Raw genomic sequence first — 10471 nt, 5'->3', positions numbered from 1 at the left:
CCATCTCAAGAACACCTTGAGAAAGGTTATTTTAATTTAACATAAACGTTTATTTGAACTCAAGAAGGATCTAATTAGAATTTGGTGGTCAAAGGTCAAGGTCACTGTGACCATGCCTCTGTCTCATTCTTGTCACCAAATTATCTGAAGGAGGGCTTAAGGTAGTTTCCACAAGTTTGGCACAAACATCGACTTGTCAAATTTCAAGGTCAATGTGACCTCCTCGGTCTCACATTTGTGAAAGTGGTATCTTGAGAATACCTTGAAGGATTTTTTTTCATTTTAGTTTAAAAGTTGACTTTGACTTAACAATAAACATATTAGACTTTAGCATGATATATGAAGAAGGCATTGGGTAAATATTTTTCAAATTTGATACATGGTCGTTGCAATCTCACAAAACATGCTTTTGGCCATAACTCAAAAACTGATTCAACACTTATAAGAAAATTTCACAAAGATGACTAAAAGGATATAAAGATGAAGTACTGAACATTTTATATCCAAAAGGTCAAGGTGTTTTTTTCAAAGACATAAATGTAAACTATAAGTGCAACGTGACTGGTGCACACAGTTATACAAGTGGGTGGTGTTAGTTCTAGTTTGCTACTGATTTGTTTAGTTGTACATTGTGAGGAAAGCGCTGATTTTAGGCATTGTGACTACCAAATAGCCAACATGACTCAGAGGTGTCTCATGTCTTATCTTCTTTAATCAGATGTGGTCAGAGCACTGAAGTTTAAGAACCTTGAAACCTTATAACTATTACAGCTCAGTCTGCAAATACATGTTCATAGCTTGTGAAGGACAAACATATATCAAACAACAGTTTGTCAGTCTTTTCTATTCAGGAACTGTGTGTCCGGCTCAGTTTTAGTGTGACAGCTGTTTGTTGATGTAATTGCAGTTTGATGGAGGACACGAAGTGATGATTTGGATGCATATCAGCATTTTGTTCAGATTTAAGGGGAATAAACACAAACAGATGTTATTAAGTGACTCACTGCTGTGCATGTGGTTGAAGTTCCCCTTCCACTGATGAATAATTTTACTTATTAAATTCTTTATGTACACAGCAATTTATGGATTAAACATTTGCCTATGTCACTGCAGCTCTTTAATCCTATGTGATTCTCAGAGGGCATCTGGCAAGTGTTTGCACAGAGCAATAATTTCCTGGAGGCTTTCTGTAACAGTTGTGGTTAATTAAAACAAAATCTGTGACATCATCACAATGTATAGTCTATGAGCTAAGCTTGAATTCGCAGGTAGGGCTAACAGGAGATACACTACTGCATGTATTCACTGGGCCACATATAGCAAAAATAAACCTGGATGCTAGAACATTTTTTTAGTGTGTGTGCCAGTCAAGTAACTCGACTGAAATGATGAGATGCCATTTTTGGTGTGCTATTGTTACACCATCTAAACAGGAATGGAATTAATGGTTTAGAACACTCCAGTTTATGAACTCCAACTTACACACAGTAAACATTAACTTCAACTGCAGTAGCATATTAAGGCTAACATTAGTCCTCTTAGACGTTATATTTGCCATATGTAGAAATATATGTCAAAGTCTGGGAGGACAGTTAAACAGAGGGATCATCTTGGCTTGGCCCCAAAGTGCCACCCTCACACAGACTAATGTAAAAGTCTGGGAGCAGCTGGACACCAGCTTTGCCAGGGCACAAGTGATCACTAGACGAGAAACACTCACACTGACTTCCCTCTGCTCCGGAGTCAGTTTCTGCTGAACGGTTTTTCTGCAGCATGTCCAGGAGAACAGGTAAGTCTCAGCCCAAGAGGACAGCAACAGATAACTTCTTAACCACCCCAACAGACAACAAGTGGGAAAAGGATGCTTATCCCAATGAAAGTCCTCTTAATCCACACTGCTTACTGGCACCACATCCTGCCTAACCAGAGACATGAAGCTATACCACTGTCCCACATAGCAGTAACTTGTAGGCCATTCACAGTCACAGTTCTATACCACTGTGACCTCACCTCCCCATTCCCAACCTCAGGCTGTGGCACAAAGCAAGTGCCAGCGAACTTCACTTTGCCAATGGAACTAAAGTGGCCTTTTTAACATATAATTGTTCCAAGGCCACTTAGTCTGCAAGGTGTATTGGTTTTGACTCGTGTTTAAGCTCTGTTGTGTAAATCAAACTACTCACGTGAGGCAGGAAAATCTCTAACAAGCTTTATTTGGGAAAGCAGAAAAAAATATAGCAGTCCATTCATAATTACATCCTATATACATGTCCACCACTATACACCATTAAAACTTACAGAAACTGTTATGTAAATCTAAATAAATCAGAACCTAGATTTTATGTAACAAACCAACTCAAACATTTTTACCTAGTAGGTAAGTAAGGGGTTACCTGGAGGCTCCTGGAAGCTGGTACTCCTCTCCAAACATTGAGGTTGCTCAGGGCCAGCTTGGAGGCTGCGAACCCCTCCACTGGCGCATGCTCCTCCACCCAGGTCCTCACCTCTAAGAGTAGTACCCGAAGTAGAAGCTGTTCCATGATGATGGCTTCACGCCATCCAACGCCAGTAGATACCCATAAGTCATTGGTAGGTCTCATGGGGTTTTGCCTGGTGGTATCTGGTGGCATCTCTGGAGAGATATGCTACCTTTACGTTGCTGTAGCAGCACCCATCTTCTCGACAATCACGATTGTAGGCCTCTGACCCCTTCCCCGACAGCAGTAAAACAAGTCTGCATGCCCACTTACTCTCCGGCCATTTCCATGTTTTGGCAATGGGCTCCAAGCGCAACAAAAAATTCTCAATCTAAATATAATATGGACCTGTCCTTTAAAGCTGGAACCAGGCAGATAGTTAAAATCAGGCAAATAACTTAGAAGACTCAACTCAGAGGATAAAACTAGCACGAAGGTGCCGGAGAAGGAAAACACTGGGAGGTAACAATTATGGACTCTAATTGTTGATGAGCAGCAGCTGGGCAGACAGGCATCAAATCAGAGGTGATAAGTTATGAACCACAGGTCAGGTGCTCCAATGCACATGTAGACACTAATATGTTCAATAACAACATTTTTTGCGACTTACCAAATATGTAAGTTAACTGTTTTTTTTCTAGAGAAGCTTAAATTTACTTTAAAATATATGCTGTTGGAAATTTGAAAACTTGAGACAGGGTGAAAGGAGAAAAGGGCACAGCAGAGATAAGGTGAGGCAACATTTTAATTGGGAGCTAAAGCTGTATCCATTCCATACTAAACATTTTTTTGTCCTGATGTTCCTCTTTAGGTTTTGACCACTCATTGATTTCTGACAGTACAGTGAATCCTTTTGCATCCCCTTGTGAACTGCTGCTATCTGGCTTAATTGACTCTAACAAGCATTGCAAGCAAAGTTAACAACAAACAATGGTTTACATCTTGTATTCCATATGCCATTTTATCTAAAAACCAGAACTTAAAAAAAAATCTTATATTTTTAAGAAGCCAGTGTTCATCATTGGGTACCATAACATCCACGACCACTGCTGAGCACCCCCGCCTCTTCAGGTGATTGAGGCAAGCTGTATTTACATTCAACTGATTTTTCTGCATTACAGAAAATTATTATTACTCCCTGTCTTTTACCTAAGGTACTGTAATTGTCACAGCAGCATAAGCAGCTGTGTCGGCCACCGCGTGGGATTAAAAAAGCATTTGCCACCTATGGCTCTCAATGAAATGTAGTGTAAAAAGTAGAGTATAGCCTAAGTGCAATATTTTATTGTGAATTGTGGCATAAACAAGCAAAGTTGCATGAAATAAAAACTCAAATAGTGTAATATAGCTGCAAGCAAACCTTTTATGGTCAGTAGAAGCAAGTAGTTCTATTGACCCCATAGTAAAGCTGGGTGAGTGGGTGTCAGCTGAGCAAAGGCACTTCATCATCTGGTTTTTCTAATATTATATTACTCTAAGGACCCACTGGCTATTGGTCTGACAACTATAGAACCTGAGATAGCAACCAAAAATTTGGGGTTCCTGTGTAGCAAATGGATATCAGGGCCAAGACTCCTTCTTTTGTGCACACGTCATTTCGACTAAACTTTCTAAATAGATCTGAATATGAATGCAAATAAATAAATAAGTAAAATAAAGCTAAATCATCATCATCAGATGATAACTGATTGGTTTCAAGTTTGCATTTCTGTCAATGCATGCCACCTTGTTGGCTCTCCAAATGGATGGTTTACCTCCCACCCAGATGTGAATCGTCAGTACCATAGACTGTATGATTTGATGACATGACAGCCCTTAACAAGCAGCAACCTCAAAGGCTGATACATGAAGCAATTCCGCAAATGGTCCTTTGAGGCTCCAAAACACATACAATCCCCACAGTCCCCCGATGTTAAAATGCCCAACTTTACAGATGAAATAAACGTGTTTACAGCCTGCTACAAAAAAAAAAAAAAAAAACAGTTTTGGTCTCTATATCTCATTTCAACATTCATGACAACTGTCAAGGCCCAAATAGTATGCCCAGGGATGACATTTTTCCTGTAGCTCGACCAGGAAGTTAGCTTAACCCTGGTTCCCTCGTCAAAAAGCCTATTGAATTTTTCCATTAGATTTTGGATCATTGCAGAAAATAAGCTCTGTGGCAAACATTTATGATACTTACACATTTTGCTCAGCAGGATAATCTTCACAAATGAACACCACTTTTATGAAGCTAAAATGTAATCACCAGAAGTAAAAGGCTATTGTCAGGCTACACTATGGTTGCATTGCCACCATGACAAGGCTGTAAATTTGTGTTCGATGAGGTTCAGCATTATGACCTTCTCTAGTTTCAATTAGTCACTTGTTAGCAACAGCCTTATTTGAGATGAATAAAAGCTTTAAAGTTCACAATGGGGTATTTACTGACAAATTTTCTGTCGTAACTCAAAACGTGAAAGTCCTAAAGTCCAAAACGTGTGTAAACCACAGACCTTATTTAAGGCATCCTACTAAAAACCATTTAAAAAAGTGACAGGCTGTCTGTGGGGCATCACTACAGTCTTAGTCAAAAGGGCCCCTTATTTCTCCACAGCTTGTCCAAATATGATCACATCTGGTTCCAAAAAGAAAAAAACAAAACAAAAAACAAAGTGTCGATGGCTGAAATGCCAAATTTGAAGCTTCAAAGCAGCACAAATGAAAGCGTGACATTGCGGTAGTTTAGTTCTTTTTTTTTTTTTTACACAGCCTGTGCTCCCTCAGAGTAAAAAGACAAAACATATTGATTGGCCCCTGGTGGTAGACTGCAGTACAACTCATAAACCTCTATGTTAGAGGATGGGACATGATCAAAACTGAAAAAGGTATCACTAATGTGCAGCATTTTAATTATATATAAAATGAAAAACTACAAAGAATTGTTTTAATAACCAAGCCATTCTTTGCTAAATTTAATACCAAAGTCTGTTGAAAGAGAAGTCTGTGAACTTTGCCAAAAGTATAAATTGAGTTATGTCAAATGTAAAGTCTACCCTCCTAAACTGTTTGACAGTTAATATTAAAAACCCATATATGTTTTAACACTTTTTTTCAGGATCTGAAGCAAGTATGTTGTAAAGGTTGATAAAGTCACAGAGTGCATAATCCCTCTTCTAAAAGCTCACTTGGCATTTGGATGGCAGCAGCCTGTGTAAAGGTTCAGGTTGGTAGACCAGGGAAACACGACGGTTTGCTGAGGAGATCAGCGACCAGTGTCAGGAATGTCATCAGAGTGCCAGTCCATTAATGGCCATTGTCAGGCCTGTGTAGGACGACGCACAAGTGGAAGCTAATGCCTGCTGATGGTCTAATTAACGACATGAGGTTAATGTGTCTGGATGGATGCTAATGATGTTACAGGCCACTTTTTCCTCACGCTACATCACCGCACCACTGAAGACATCGTGTCCGAAAATGAGCCTCTAAAGTGAGGGGAAATCAAGTGAAGTTATTGCAGTTCAAACTGTTATTACACCATGAGTCAGGAGTTCATTAGTGGTAATAGAATATGTGGGTGTGTTGACACAACCATCATGACAGGCGTCACTGTTCCAAACAAAGGGCTGTGAAATCCGCAAAGGTCAAACTACCTTCATTTCCCCGCAGAGTCACACATGAATACATGCTGAGGTGATGATAAAGAAGTCTGACAAATAAAAAGGTAGAATCTTGAGTCATCCACACCTACTTTCATTCTTTTTTTTTTTGTTTTTTTTGAGAGCTTAATGGACACATCTTTTTACAATCCTTTCAAAGCAGTATCCAAAGCTGCCCTTATGTGTAATATTAATGCATGTCTTGTAGTACATTTTTGTGTAACATTGTGTGTAAAACCCAGTGAAATGAAAAATTATTTTCCCAGTTTTAATTTTGTGTCCTTGTATTTTTTTTTTTACATCAAAATCCCTGTCTTTTCTGTAAAAATGTTTCAAATGTTTGATGACTCATTCTGCTCTCAGGGGTGTTTAAAAAAGTTTTAAAAATTTGATTTTGGCGACAAGTTAGACACACCAATCATAAACTACAATTCACTATTTGTGCATTGTAGTTAGCTAACAGAGAAAGATCAGCATGTTCTCATTCCGAAGTTGTAAAATACTGCCACTTTGTCAGTGCTGTCGGCATAAGATCCATACGCCAAAAGGCACCTTTCGCGTCTGCGTGATACGTTGCTGTATGGCATTAGTTGAGAACTTGGTCTGACAGAACCGGTTACATTGTTATTATACGCTGCTGGATGGGACCTGCCATGTCAGCCTGAAACACAGACAGGTAGTGGCATTTGATAACGCAGTTGTGTGGAACCTGTTGCATGTGTAGGATACGCCACACGATGGCACCAGTCCAAGCGCTGCTGGTAACGTCGTCGGAGTGAGTTTCATGGCAGCCAGTGATGGAGTGGGCGACAAACGCAGGTATGATTTGCCCAACAGATATGAGTGGCTTTCGTGAAGAGACAACTGGATGTCCAACCCCATTCAAAACTAAATATATTACAAATATTTTCACTTATACTCAAGAGAGATATTGTCTTTGTGAAGGAGTGTACATTCTTAGGACCACCAGTTGATGGACCTACTGATTTAAGCAGGTTTTCTGTAGTTCCTGTACAGAATGTAAGTAAACATTAGATATGAATATGAGTTGTAATGAGCTGCTTGTGCAAATAATCTCTGGTTTCATTTTTTGGGGGGGCGGAAGGACAGTCTCAAATATTGTAAGCAGCAAGAACTAAAATAATGGTGATTCCATGCAGATAATGTCCTCGGGGTAATTTGCTCAATTTATTATTGTACAGTGCTGCTTATGTAAAGCCTACAGCACACTTGGTCACTGATGTATTATTTAAATCTGGCATGCGTTTGCCTGACAACTTATGGCCGCTTAAATCTTTATTAGCAGTCTCCCACCAATCGTGTTGTCCAGATTGGTTTTCAGCTGAGGGATGTAAGTAATTCTCAGGCCATTATAGACACACTTACAGTGTCAGAGCAGGGAAGCCAAAGCTTTAGCACATGATTCACTGTGTTCCTCATCATGCATGTCCCTCATAGATTGTGTAATTGTTACCATTGAAATGTCACAAGAGAAAAAACAGTAGTTGCAATAGGTTTGGTTAATTGGTTAAATAAAGCAATACAAGCAATTGCCACTTATTGTACTTTCCACTCTCAGACGTTAACGCAGATTTGTGTCTGAAAGTGGTGCGAGTATATTTTTGTGGAATTTTCTGTCATAATTCTGTTACCTGATGAATAGTTGAAGCAAACTCCAACACTCAGTCATGTCAAGGTATTTTTAAGATTGCTAAAGGCTCAATCCTGCTGTACTTCTGTATTACATATCCCCTTATATATATTACCCTTTTCACAAACACATAACAGTGTCAGACCCGCAATAAACCAGGGGAACGTATAAAATAATGGATGTACCCACTGTGACATCACACATGTTTGAATGAAGCCTAAAATTTGGCATTTGATGCTGCATCAAATGTTTGAGGTAAGAAGTGACCATACTTCAAAACAAAATCTACATACTGGAAAAACTGCATGTCCATAAGAGTTTAAAATTTTTTTTTACTTTATTTGATAAAACCAAACGTGAAACAATACAAACCAAAACTTTGCATTTACAGCTGTGTTTAACTTTGATAATGCGAATATGCTGCTGCCTATGCATTAGCATTAGCTCAAAACCATAAAATAAAATGCACTGGAGAAACTATGTCCTAAGGGGGTTTTATTTTTTATTTTTCATACAACCAAGCAGGCTACAAACCAAGACGGTCTTAGATGACCAAAACGTTACAATAAACTTTCATAAACTGACAACACACTAAAATAGTAATAGCTACGGCTATGCCTATAGACTACTCTGTGAACCTGGAGTTACATCCATAGATGTATTAAGAGAGCTAGATACAGCATAAGCATAAACAGTTCATTCATGGGAGTTGCTCAGTGGCTTATAAAGCCAAAATGGTTCAACTGCTGCATATAAAATTATAGGGATTATCTGTGGGATTATCAGTACTTCTTTCATATTGTGCTACCCATAGAGCATGCACATTAAAGACTTACAGCAGACTAACGCTGCCGAAAATGGCAGAGTGGCTAACTTTCACAAGCCAAACACCAAACTATTGTTTTGACTCTCTGCTAACTTTAATGGGGATAAAATGATTAAATTGTGCATCTCTCCTAGACTTTAGGAATGTCATGGGACTGAATGGATCAATTTTTGATCGTGAAATGACTTTTTGGGGGGGTTGTGACATTAAAAAAATAAATGCATTCATGGATTTACCAACATCTACTGTAAGTTTATGGGAAAAAAATCTTTTTGGGCCACTGACAGTTTGGCGGCCACAAAAATTGGCTTCAAAGCAGGTCACACTTCCTGGGGGCCTGCATGTAATAGTTACATTATCTTATTATCATTGTTTCTGTGGTAGCGACTTTTCAATAGACAGCAAAAAGCTGTCCATGCCCTTAATAATACATAACTGTAAGCCTTTAAATATTTAAACAGTTGACTTGAAATATGAAAATTATATGATTGATATGAAAATTCAACCCTTGTGCAGTTTTCTTGAATGGGGAAGTAGACCATAACCATTTTTTGTACCAGGCTGTTAAGGTGTTTTTTCTTTACGCTGTTGGGTATTTATCATGCCTCCAGTGGCCATTTCAGGAACTGCAGTTTTTGGCACTTAGGCACAGGTTTCATTTTCAGCACTAGAGGATGCTGTTTGGAAAGTAGCAGTGTTTTAAACAGGCCTTGATGACAGCCACTGACTGATTCTGAATAACACCACAAGTGCATTAATTGTGCATCACTTTGTCATTTCAAAGCAGTATAATTTATGACTGTGACAGTAACACAAATACTGATGTCAAGCCATGATTTGTCATTTATTGAGTGGTGCTGCTGAATAGCTTTGACTCATTGTAAAATTGTTCGTACTATGACTTTCTAATGCAGTAATGCAGTGTTGTTTTCATTGAACCAAGTGTTGATAAAATCTCAACCTGAAGTCAAATCATTGTTTTTGTCCAACGTAATTTTGATCTTTAAAATACATGCAAACGTGTCTGTCTGACTGAAATCATACTAAGCTGGATTTCTTGAAGTCAGACTAACACACCTAGATAATGCAGTTGGAGGTTGATTTACTCCTTTAACGCATACGCTTCAACTGGACCTAAACTGGCACAGCACAATGATCCATTGTTCCCACGCCGGGCTTTGGCCCGCAAGTTGAACAGCATAAATTCGTAGAACAAAGCTGTGAAGGTACCAAGTAAAGCGTAGAATATGTAAAAAATGTACAACACATAAAAGTTATCCATGTTCTCAAAATTGGCTCAAAGGACACAATTGCCCCCCAGCCTGGACTTTGGACACGCCTGGCTTAAACCCAACTGATGTTATACTCCTTTAAACCTACACCCTCAAGTTTTTGGGCAACGTAGTTTTCTTGACTTTAGACATCGATATTTCCACTACGGCTGAACATATCTTTTTTTACCAGTTAAGTTTTTTCATTTTTTTTTTTTTTTAGCAAGAACTGCAATTTAAACTTGATATACACTTTGAAATTTAACTTGTCCAGAACCCAACTATGTTCTAGAAGGGCCCCAAAAGATTGTAATGATGGGTTTCTGCTCTAAATGGACTCATGAATAATTTAATGTACTGTATTATGTGTTATTTTTTGTCCACTCCCATAGACAGAGTCTTAGTGCAAATAAACAAATATAAATAAATAAAAAATGACAGGCATTTATCAATTATTGTGAATAGTTAAGTTATATCGATGAATAAAGCCATGCTTTGAAACACACTGCATATACATTTTGTATTGTATTGGCCATTACAACTCAACACTCAGGTCCAGGGTGTATTCCAATGTATTACAATCAGCTTAATTTTAAAACCTATTT

Source organism: Plectropomus leopardus, chromosome 7 (genome assembly GCF_008729295.1).
Source record: "Plectropomus leopardus isolate mb chromosome 7, YSFRI_Pleo_2.0, whole genome shotgun sequence".
Classification (NCBI taxonomy): Eukaryota; Metazoa; Chordata; class Actinopteri; order Perciformes; family Serranidae; genus Plectropomus; species Plectropomus leopardus.
The sequence above is the reverse complement of the archived record's forward strand: the minus strand, read 5'-3'. Positions refer to the sequence as shown.